General features: G+C 46.8%; 1 pseudogene; it reads left to right on the top strand.

Moving 5' to 3' along the window:
- The first annotated feature begins 9,934 nt into the window (after positions 1 to 9,934).
- LOC143384088 (ferritin heavy chain pseudogene) lies at positions 9,935 to 10,521 on the top strand (annotated as a pseudogene).
- Positions 10,522 to 10,739: the final 218 nt, after the last annotated feature.

Here is a 10,739-nt window from a genome sequence, read left to right on the forward strand (position 1 = left end):
GCTCTTCCTAAATCTGTATGTTGAAGCCCTAGTCCCAGTACTTCAGACTGTTGTCTGTATTGTAAGAAGGGCCTTTAAAGAGGTAATTCAGTTAGAGTTTTGTAGGGTGGGCTTTAATCCGATTAGTCTTGTGTCCTTATAAGATTTTAGGACACAGATAAAACAGAGGGATGACTGCAAGATGGTAGTCATCTGCAAGCCAAGGAGATGGACCTTAGAAGAAACCAAACCTGCTGATGCCTTGATCGTGGACTGCCAGTCTTCATAATGGTAAGAAGTTAAATTTCTGTATTTTAAGTTACCTAGTCTAAATGTTTTCTATTGGGAGCCCTAGCAAATGAACAGTGTCCCTGTTCCTGAATGATTTCTGGACACCACTCCAGTTGCTACAAAGCCCTCAGGGTGAACTGGAGCAGAAAATCACCATTCACACAGCAGGGAAATAAGACTCATCAGAAACAGTGACCCACAGCTTGCCCAGCCTTCTAGTTGGACAGTCCTGTGAGATGGGACTTCTGCTACTAAGCTTGGGGAATTTCTTATTAACTTTTGATAATAAACACTTGATTAGCCTTTACAAATCCCAACAGACCTGCCAGCAGTCGTCACAAAGAGCCATTACAGGCCTCACTGACATTTAAGGATACCCTGAAGGTTCCCCATCACCCCACAGTGACCTCATGCAAGACTTTCCCTTTATGACAGTATGTCCACCAAGGCCAACTAACCTCCCTCTATCCTGCTAATGCGCTTCACACTAACAACCTGACTTGCTAAATCAAATCAAATTTTCAGCTGCCTGTAGCCTTAACATTCTACAGGCAGCTGAAAGCATCCTCCCCAAACGCACATGAGAGAGAGCCTTCAGTGGTTCCCAGTGAGAACACATGTGCCCCATGACACAATCCAAGACCCTCCCTAACACCTGCAGTGACCTCTTATTCCATCCACACTGCCATGTGTAAGATCTCCTTGGCATGGAAGAGGAGATTTTATAAATCTGCAATTACTTAGGGACTGGTTCCTGTGATCCTCTCCCAGACCACCCAGGATACCCTCAGTGAGCCACTCTGACAACCCCAGCTGGTCCTATCTGGTCTGCATGTTGCTTAAAAAGTCACTGACAACCCTTAGTGAGCCACTTTAACAGCCCACTTGCCCTGATGTAGCCAGTGTCTGCCAATGTGGCTTTGTCTGTCCTGACATGGCTCCCCTGTCTCAACTTGACCCTTCACCCATTACAACTTCACCATTCTTCCATAATAACCCCAAATATTCTAGCATATCCCAAAACATCCTTCCTTGCCCTCCTCAGTGTGATGCAATCATCTCCTCACCCTCTTGTCAGAATGCCTGTCTGCTCTGCCCAAGCGTTATTTCTTCCCTTGAACTGTGCTTGTCCCAGTATACTCTGAGCAACAGAGCCAATTATCTCTGTACCCCCCTTTACCCATGACACCCTGTCTCTCCCTCACCCCTGCACATTCTTCCTGTCTAGTTCTACCATGCGGCCAGCGCAATGGTTTCATTAATGAGGTTCTTGGCATAAAAGTTAGCTAGTGAGATCGAAATAAACACACAGACTCAGTTACCTTTTTCTATGACCAGGTCCGAGACGGCTCCCCTCTCTGGTTCCCTCCTCTAACCGCCCGGCAGGGCAGCAAGGATTACTCAGGGCTAGCAGGAGAGAGAGAGAGCGAGCACGCCAGGGAGTAGCCTTTTATTGGGGAGCAAGAAATTCAGGGGAGAATTCCATCCAATGAAGGTTGAAGGGGGGCCGCACTCCAAGGTCAGGGTCAGTGATTGGGCCTCCGGGGTCAGTGGTCAGTTACACCCCCACACGGACAGGTTCTCTCAACAGGAGAGGGCCGGGAAAGCTCCGACACAGCCAGAGCGCCTCAGACCCTAACCGGGAGTCACCCAGTCACGTGTGAGAATGGCTCCTGACATCTAGTGATGGTGCACAGCAGGGGATAGAACTCATCTCCCAGTGGAGCTTCTGCCCTCTTAATTCCTGGACCAGGTCTCCACCCAGCATCCATATTAGCTGGATACTGCTTGAGGCATTTGGCTTTTTGCTGCCAAGCTTTGGCTTTGTGTTTTTTTTTTTTTTTTTTTTTTAGTTATTGATGGGCCTTTATTTACTTATATGTGGTGCTGAGAATCAAACCCAGTGCCTCACACATGCTAGGCAAGTGCTCTACTGCTGAGACACAACCCTTGGCTTTGTTCTTGGTCTCCTCCATGAATATCCACAATCCAGGAGGAAGTGTGCATTCCAAATAGACAGAACTGAATCAAATTTAGGTACCCAATTGGTGTGTTGGAGAATCAGGTTGTCACAATTGCTTGATTGGTGTGTGGAGCAATCTCCCCACATTTCCTGGTGTCGGGCTGTTGTTTGAATAGTGAGCAAGAGTAGGAAGAAATCTTTTTTTCCTGATCTCAAATGATTTGTCTTTTCAAACACTGAGGAGTAGGTGTCTCATTCATCATAAATAGGTATTTACTGCTAGGTTTTCATGGTATAGATAGTTATGACATGTCCCCCCAAACTCATGCGAGACAACACAAGAGAGCTGAGGTGAAATGATCGGGTTATGAGAGCCTTAGCTAATCAGTGCGCTGATTAACTGGCTGGTAACTGCAGGCAGGTAGGGTATGTCTCTAGGAGATAGATCTCTGGGGTCCCTGATGAACAAAGCCCTCTTGCCACACTTTCCTCTGTCACCATGGGCCCAGAGCAATAGATTTGACCATTTACAGACTGAGACCTGTGAAACCATGAACCCCATATAAACATTTCCTCTTCTGTGTTGTTCTTGTTGGGTCTTTAGCTCATGGTGGCCAAAAAAAAAAAAAAAAAAAAAAAAAAAACCAACAACAACAACAACAAAAAAAAACTGACTAAAACACAGTGTTTAGATACATTATTGCATGTATTTGGTGGTTTGTTCTTGTGGTGAGAATGGGGTCACTTCTTTAGCAATGACATCAAGATTATAATGAAGAGTGGCACAACCAACAAAATAATGGCTGCAATGGACAAGTAGAAGGTTATTTCAGAGGTCTTGGCTGCCTTGTCATATTGTCTTTTTTGATTGTAGTTTGCCGTCTGAGTTTCAGGGGAGAGGAAACAGAAAAAGATAAGCATGAAAGGGTATATGAAGCTGTGGGACTGTCAGGATCCAGTGTGGGGTCTGAACCATAGCTCAGGTTCCCCAGATGTGATGGAGAACAGGGAAGAACCTGAGTCATGGGGTCCAGGAGGCTCTTTCAGATAGAAGGATGGGAAGGGGGGGATGTGATCACAGTCTCCTGACACAGAAAATGGAAGAGGGCCTGGAGGCTAACTGGCCACTGCAAGAGCTGAGGGTGACAAAGTAGACAGATGGGCCAGATGGTGGAGAGGGAGAGGGAGGATGTGGTTTGGCATCATGGAGATTCCCACCTTGTATGAAAAGATCAAGGCTGGAATTCCTAGGGGCCAGAAGCAAATGATAGCCACGATTGATAAGATTAAGTAGTCATCGGGCTTCCTTCCGGAATGTCCTGCCATCCTTGAGATTATCGGTCATTTATTCAACCACCTGGTGGGCAGAGAGTGGGTTGGGTGAGTATGGCTTCTGGACTCTGCCATTCCTCCCATTCCCTCACTTTTTACCCTAATGCATTTCTTCTTGGTTCCTATAAAATCTTCATTGTCTCCCTTTAAACTTCTCATTATTGACTTCCTGTAATTCCCATTATGTACTCTCTAACCTCTCTCTAAGCTTGTTTAAAAATCTTCATGTCCATTAGTACTCCCCACTTTCTGGTCCTATAATCTGTCTCTCTCTCTCTGTAACCTATTTTCCTATCACTTCCTCTAAGTTCTCTATAGTCATTTTGATGACTCCCACCATGGTTTTTCATTTGGCTCCTTCTACTGTCCCCCACCCCAAATCCCTGCCTCTGAGGAGTCTTACTCCCTCAAACTCAACTGATCTCTTACAGCATTTTTTATCTATAATGCTGCCATTGTCCTGAAGGCAGCCTCATTTTCGCCCTGTAAAACAAACTGTAAATAATATCCACACACTATCACTTTTAATCTGTAAAACCTTCATTATAAATTAATTACTCCCCTCTAAATCTCCTGCTATAAAATAATGCTCTCACTGATTCTTATATAATCTTCCCCACTTTTCCCGGTGAATCCTTCATTGATCCTGCTCTAGCCCTTTCCTACTAACCCATAAACTACTCGGTTGCCCCACCCAAATCTTTGTCTACTCTAAGACTTTCTTTGAATACTGTAAACTCTGACTCCTTTTCCCTTATTATCTATCTAGTCTATTCTCTGACCCCTTTTAAATTGGTGTCCCGTGTCCCTCTAACAACTTCTTTCTATCCCCGACCAGCTTCCTAATTTTTTCAACTACTTCTCCATCTACTTTGAATAGCCTCTCTGTTCTAAATCTGTGCCCCCTCCAGATACTTTTCTATGCGCTTGTTAACAAAATCCTGTCCCCATCATTCCCCACACCCCTTCCCCTCCTCCCCCTCCTGCCTGCTCACCTTAAACGTTACCATTAGGGCAGCTGGATCTGGCCTTACTTGGACTACACCGAAGCTCGCATAAGTCACCGGCAATTGCCATGGAGACCAGGCAGGCCCCACCTCCTATCCTGTTTTTCTACTTCTATTGGCTGGTTGCAGGTGCAATGATGCTCCAACCTATAAGTTGATTGGTACAGTGGTCTTGTGCACTCACGTGATTGGTCAATACAGGATTCTGCGCTTTCACTTTCAAAACGGACGTATAAATAGACTTCATCTTCTCAAACCTTAGCTAAATCTTCTCACCAAAGAACCTCTTCCCTACTTGCTTCCTTAGCTGTGTAAGAGCCTCTTCTGGATGTTCAGAGATTCTGAGGTTTCCCAAACCTCAAAAGCCTGATCACCTGGCTGTCACTATCTACAACAGGTCCCAGCTTGGGAGCCCTGGCGGGGTTGGGCATGGGCCTCGTATACCCCAGAATTCCTTGTAGGAAGAATAAATAAATGACTTTTTGCCTCCCAATCCACGTTCTTTGTAGGGTCCATGGGGCCTGCGGATGCTCATGGTAAGATGCCTTTTCTGGCCTGGAGAATCAGGAGGTTCTGAAGGAACTGGGCCTGGCAAAGGCAGGCTGTTCATATATCTCGCTTAGGAGTGGAAAGGATATGGCCAAACCCAGGCATCTGCCTGGCCCCAGACTCCTTACTCCTACTCCCATGGCCTAGGACTCTCACCAGGATCACAGGATCCAGCTGCTAATGTCATGGGCCCAAAGGAAACATTCACTTTGGCCTTCCTGGAGGAAGGAGTGCAGTTGGGGCAGGTTGTACCTGGGAGAACAGGTGTCTATGCCCCATACCCTCCTACTGCCAGCCTGGCTAGTCACAGATTTTGCTGAGCCTGGGTCTTAGGGGCCACCTCTAAGATTAGGCCACCCTTATATCCTGGCAGGACTACTGCATGAGCCCCCTTCACTGGTCTCTCTGCTTCTCACCCCTGTAGTCTGTTCTCCACCCAGTGGTCAGAAATCATGTTTCATACAACCTGGGGAAGATGAAGACACTGCTCAAAACCCTGCACGACAATGGGACCTTTCCCTGACATGTTCAGAATGACAACAGTGGAGAACAGGCAATCTCTTTAGTGCTATAGGTGATTTAACTCACCTCATTATCATACCTACTCTAAAAGGTTGGTGTGAACATTAGTTGATTCAATCAATCTTAGAAATTGAGGTACAAAAAAGTTAAGTCCCTTGCCCAAGCTCACACAGTTATAAATGGCCAAAGCGGGGCATGAACTCCATCTACCAGTAAAACTCCTATGTCTCCAGGGCCCTCTGACTGCTTCTCCTACCTCACCTCTTCATTTATCCCTCCTGTCTTCAAATACTGAGCTGTATCTGCCTCTTGGAAGCTCTTCCTGAAGGCCAAGATTGGAGCCTGGCTGTTCCCTCTCCATGAATATTTGTGCCCCAACCCAGGTTACCTCCTCAGAGAGGCCTGTCCTGAGCATCCTAGCTCAGGTAACAAACACTTTTCCCTCGGTCACAGTCTTTTCTTCATTGAACTTATTTCTCCCCAAAATGACAGGATCTGTTTCCTAGTTTGCAGTCAGCCTTCTCTGCATCAGAGCATAAAGTCCAAGGGGTTAGGGGCTTGTCCTGTGTCTACTGTGTTCCCGTAGACATGGTGTTCTTGATGTACAGTTGGTACTATTCCTGGCACTGGAAATACAGATATGTAAGATGACCAAACTCCCTGGTCTTATGAACCTTAAATCTATGGTTGGGTTTTCAGAATTCTGGAACCCAGTAAGGATCTGGGAAGAACACTGGGATCTCTAGGGAGAATGTATGGCCACCTGGTGAAAGCTGGTCTCTTGGGCAGATGAGGCCTACCTCTCTATGTTCTATACGTGTCTGAGCTGATTTTGCAGCTGCTATATTGGGTCTCGAAGTCTATGTTGCTGTCTTTGCTGGGCCCCAGTTTGGGCCATTAGGAGAGCTTGATGCTAGGTGTACCATGTGCTCTGCAGCACCTGTTCCACAGCCACCCAGCATTATATTGCCCCTCTTCCTGGCCTCAGCTGTTATCCTGAGCCTCAGTTTCTTGCTCCATCAGCTCCATGCTCTGGTGTAACTCTTGGATCTCTGTCTGCAGGCGGGCTGCAATGTGGCTTCTGGCTCCAACTTCTGACAGACCTCATAGGATCAGGTGTAGAGTCAGATGCTTGCTCTGACCTTGGCTTAGCCTGGCCTGACTACCTTTTGAAAGGCACCAGGCTCCTCAACTGCCAGGGATGAGGAGTTTTCCTATGCAGAAGTACTGGTGTACTCTTTGGCTCCCTCTTTCCTCCTGAGCTTGTTGCACATCCTCCCAGCTTGTTGTCTGTCTGTGCTAGTGATACATTTCCATCTCAGTGGTGATCTCTTTCTAACTCCTACATTGAGGTGTCCTGAGGTCTCCTCAAAGCCTCCCCCTGGATGTCATTTAGGTTCCTTGCACCAATTGGATCCCACCCTAGCCTTTTCATCTCTCCAAATCTGTCCTATTCCCCTTCTCCCCTCAGTAGCTTTGATGGGGCATACCCCCAACTGTGCCATTACACCAGTTGATTTCTGGCTCCCCCTGGACTGATGGCCTAGGAATGCAGGGATTAGGACTGTTTTGTGACCCTTTGACCCCAGCATATCCAGCACCAAGCAGGGCCTAGAGCAAAAGATGTACAAGTTCTTTCTTGGGTGGAAGGGAATCTTATAGCATGGAAATTTCCCTTCTGGACTGTCCTGGTGGCCATACCTGAAGAAACCATGCCAGAGTTAGGATATGTGTGGGGCTTGCAGAGGGAAGGGCAGGAAGTGTAAGACTGTGGGACAAGACCAGATGGGACTGGAGAAGATAGGATGGGACAACATTGAGAAGCACTTACCACAATAAGTTTCCCCGGATCTTCTTGACACTGCTATAGTGGAGAAGTGGAGGAAGAGGAGTTACTGTGAGACTTGCCTGTGCCCTCTTCCTGGCACCCTCCCCTGGTCCCACTGGCTCACCTCTGACTATGCACATGCTGCAAGATGTAGGCCCAGATATCAGCCCCTTGCCCAGACACAGCCTGTGGGGACAGGGTGTAAGGTTATGTCTGGGGCACTACACAGATGAAGGAAGCTCATTCCTAGGGTCATGATGGTAGGGAATGTTTGCTAAGGAGTTCTCACTTCTGGGAGAATGAAGGCCCCTCTTAGTCACAAAAAGGGTGAGTTTCTACAAAAAATGGGGGTATCCTCATTCCAAGTTGGGTGCCCATTTCTCCAGTTACTTCCAGAGGTTGGGGTGAGAGGTGGTTTGCACGGGGAAGTGCTCTCAGACAGGACCCTCACTCCTGCAGATTCAGTCTCCAATGTGGTGGTTATTACCAAGGGGTGGGGTGGGAGTGTGGGGTCGCTGTCAGGGTTTGTCCCTTAAATCTGGGATGCTCTTCTTGAACTTAATACTGCCAAGGTGGGGAAGTCTCAGTGAGCTGTGGGGTTCTCGCTGTCGGGGACCCCTGGCCCCCCTGACTCACCTTTGCACCGTGGACTCTGGGCCCGGGACGCCGTGGGCACCCGCATCTCTTGGCCGCTCCGCAATGCAGTTCCCGCGCTTCCTGCACTAGCTTCAGGGCACCCTTTCAAGTGTGGCGCCCTCCTCTGTCATCACGAGTGCATCATTCACGCAGCCGCTAGTGTGTTGACACACACACAAGGTACTGCTCAGCCTCAGGAGAGAAGGAACCTTGCACACGTTACCCCATCGATGAATCCCAGGGCAGAATATGATATAAGCTAGTCACAAAAAAGACAAATATTGTGTATTTCCAATTTTACGGGGCACCAGGAGTAGTCAGAGTCCTAGAGATGGATTTCAGAATGGTGCCTGTCTGGGCCTGGGGTGTGATGGGGAGCCGCTTCAGAAAACGCTGTAAGTGAGAATTCAAATCAATGAGAGCTTTATTTACCTGGCCAGGGACTGTCACCCACCTATAGAGACTGAAGCTCTGAGGGAGAACAGCAATTTCCTGGCCTGTATCCTGGAAACTTAAAGCCGAAAAACTTAAAGCCAAAAAGCACAACCACAGGGGCTTTCCTTAGCGTCACACAAGCAAGCCAGTTGTAGAAGCTAAGACAGCACTTAGCACAGCAACTCACAATTGCACCTTGGGTTTGAGCAGGTGTTAGACAACTGTATCCTGAGTTCAGGTAGGTGGTTAGTGGGGGCTAGAATCTACTTCAAAGTCTTGGGTCATCAAGACCACCATATCCTGGGTTGAGTACATTTTGTGGGGTACAAAGTACAGAAAACAATATAAGAAAACAGCTTTCATTTCAGTTTCTCAGAAACAGCTCTTGTAACAATTTTTTTTAATAGAAGGAAGCAAAGTCTTGGGCCTGTCTACGACAGTTCTTGCTTTATAATTGTCTTATGTCACGTATCAAAATCTTATATCAATAATCTGTATTTTTTTACTAATATCTATAATCCATAACTTACATTTTTATTGATTGTATTTATCAGTTCACACCACAACAAGGGATGGGGAAACAGGGACTAGTTCTTTAACAGGTATAGTGTTTCAGTTTTAAAAGATGAAAATGGATATGGGAACTGATTGCATAACAATATTATGTATTTAACACTGTGCAGAAAATATGGCTTCTTCTAGTCTATAGAACCCATTTCTAATTCTGGAATTGTGTCCCCAGGCTTAAGACAGATTCTCTGGACCCAGTTATATTCTCCTCAAATCTGTAAGGTGAAGTGGTAAACTCCAGTACTTCAGATTATTGTCTGTATTGTAGGTAGGGCCTTTAAAGAGGTAATTCAGTCAGAGTAGAGTTTTTAGTATTTGCTTTAATCAATTTTACTTGTATCTTTATAAGAACATTAAGACATAAATGAAACAGAGGGATGACTGTGTGGGGACACAGCAAGATGGTAGCCATCTGCATACCAAGGCGATGGGCATTAGAAGAAAACAGACTTACTAACACCTGGATCTTGGACTGACAGACTCTATAATGGTAAGAAATTAAGTTCTGTGTTTTAAGCTACTTAGTCTGTGATGTTTTATAATGTGAGCTCCTGCAAAATGAACAGTGCACCTGTTCCTGAATGATTTCTGAACACCTATCCAGCTGCTGCAGAGCCCTCAGGGCGAACTGGGGAGCAGAAAATCACCATCCACACAGCAGGGAAATAAGACACATCAGAAACAGTGACCCAGACCCGCAGTTTCCTGCTTCAACAGTGCTTGGAACTTGTTGCTTGACCCTCACCCCGACCGGCTGCTCAGAGCCAGCAGCCCTTCGCCACCTCTTCATAGCTCCCTCGGACGGCCCCAGGCCTCCGCCACCGCTCCAGCACCATGCCTCTCCTCAGCCCTCCCCCATGACTATCATTTCCCCCTCGCAGGTGCGCCAGCACTACCACCAGGCCTCAAAGGCTGCCATCAACCACCAGCTCAACCTGGAGCTCTAGGCCTCCTATGTCTACCTGTCCATGTCTTACTACCTTGACCGTGATGATGTGGCTTTGAAGAACTTTGCCAAATATTTTCTTCACCAATCTCAGGAGGAGAGGGAACATGCCGAGAAACTGATGAAGCTGCAGAACCAAGGAGGAGGCCGAATCTTCCTTCAGGATATCAAGAAAGCAGACCGAGATGACTGGGAGAGCGGGCTCAATGCAATGGAATGTGCTTTGCACTTGGAGAAAAGTGTGAACCAGTCACTTCTGGAACTGCACATACTGGCCACTGACAAAAATGACCCCCACTTGTGTGACTTCATTGAGACTCTTTACCTGAATGAGCATTTGAAATCCATCAGAGAACTGGGTGACCATGAAACCAACTTGCACAAGATGAGAGCCCCAGAATCTGGCATGGCAGAGTATCTCTTTGATAAGCACACCCTGGGAGACAGTGATAAGGAGAGCTAAACCTTAAACTGACTTACCCATAGCCATGGAAGTGACTTCCCTGGTCACCAAGGCAGTGCATGCATGTTGGGGTTACCTTTACCTTTTCTATAAGTTGTACCAAAACATCCACTTATGTTCTTTAATTTGTACCATTCCTTCAAATAAAGAAATTTGATACCCCCCTCCCCCAAAAAAACAGTGAGATGGGACTTCCTGCTACTAAGCTTGGGGAATTT

Source organism: Callospermophilus lateralis, chromosome 18 (assembly GCF_048772815.1).
Source record: "Callospermophilus lateralis isolate mCalLat2 chromosome 18, mCalLat2.hap1, whole genome shotgun sequence".
In the NCBI taxonomy this organism is placed as follows: Eukaryota; Metazoa; Chordata; class Mammalia; order Rodentia; family Sciuridae; genus Callospermophilus; species Callospermophilus lateralis.